Source organism: Rhincodon typus, unplaced genomic scaffold (assembly GCF_021869965.1).
Source record: "Rhincodon typus isolate 14 unplaced genomic scaffold, sRhiTyp1.1 hic_rhity00009156, whole genome shotgun sequence".
In the NCBI taxonomy this organism is placed as follows: Eukaryota; Metazoa; Chordata; class Chondrichthyes; order Orectolobiformes; family Rhincodontidae; genus Rhincodon; species Rhincodon typus.
Genome location: NW_025974794.1, coordinates 3,974 through 5,275, shown reverse-complemented (window position 1 = coordinate 5,275; position 1,302 = coordinate 3,974). Strand labels below are relative to the sequence as shown.

At 54.6% G+C, this 1,302-nt stretch overlaps 1 protein-coding gene across 1 annotated transcript in view; it reads right to left on the bottom strand.

Annotated features, from left to right (window-relative positions):
• The window catches only part of LOC109938552 (polypeptide N-acetylgalactosaminyltransferase 14-like), a gene marked incomplete at both ends in the record, with an annotated part of 5,846 nt that overhangs the window by 2,068 nt on the left and 2,476 nt on the right, over positions 1–1,302 (bottom strand). The window lies entirely within an intron of this gene.

The window sequence follows — 1,302 nt, the reverse complement described above, 5'->3', positions numbered from 1 at the left end:
CAGTCCCAGTACCAAACACAGTCCCCAGATTAAACACAGTCCCAGTAGCAAAAACAGTCCCAGTGCCAAACACAGTCCCAGTACCAAATGCAGTCCAATACCAAACACAGTCCCCAGGTCAAAACACAGTCCCAGGGTCAAAACACAGTCCCAGTACCAAACACAGTCCCAGGGTCAAAACACAGTTCCAGTACCAAACACAGTCCCAGAGTCAAAACACAGTCCCAGTACCAAACACAGTTCCAGGGTCAAAACACAGTCCCAGTAACAAACACAGTTCCAGGATCAAAACACAGTCCCAGTACCAAACACAGTCCCCAAATTAAACACAGTCCCAGTACCAAAACCAATCTCCGTGTCTAAACACAGTCCCAGTACGAAATACAGTCCCCAGATTAAACACAGTCCCAGTACCAAAAACAGTCTCCGTGTCTAAACACAGTCCCAGTACCAAACACAGTCCCTGCATCAATCACAGACCAAGCACCAAACTTAGTCCCCACGTCAAAACACAGTCCCCGTGTCAAAATACAGTCCCAGCGTCAAAACACAGTCCCCGCATCAAACACAGTCCCTGCCTAGTGGGAGAATGGGGAGTGGGTGGTCTCTGAGGGAACAGGGGGCTGTCAGGCTCAGTGGGAGAATGGGGAGTGGGTGGTCTCTGAGGGAACAGGGGGCTGTCAGGTTCAGTGGGAGAATGGGGAATGGGTGGTCTCTGAGGGAACGGGGGGCTGTCAGATTCGATGGGAGAATGGGGAATGGGTGGTCTCTGAGGGAACAGGGGCTGTCAGGTTCAGTGGGAGAATGGGGAATGGGTGGTCTCTGAGGGAACAGGGGGCTGTCAGATTCGATGGAAGAATGGGGAGTGGGTGGTCTCTGAGGGAACAGGGGGCTGTCAGGTTCAGTGGGAGAATGGGGAATGGGTGGTCTCTGAGGGAACGGGGGGCTGTCAGATTCGATGGGAGAATGGGGAATGGGTGGTCTCTGAGGGAACAGGGGCTGTCAGGTTCAGTGGGAGAATGGGGAATGGGTGGTCTCTGAGGGAACGGGGGCTGTCAGGTTCGATGGGAGAATGGGGAATGGGTGGTCTCTGAGGGAACGGGGGCTGTCAGGTTCGATGGGAGAATGGGGAGTGGGTGGTCTCTGAGGGAACAGGGGGCTGTCAGGTTCAGTGGGAGAATGAGAGTGGGTGGTCTCTGAGGGAACAGGGGGCTGTCAGGTTCAGTGGGAGAATGGGGAATGGGTGGTCTCTGAGGGAACAGGGGGCTGTCAGGTTCAGTGGGAGAATGGGGAGTCGGTGGT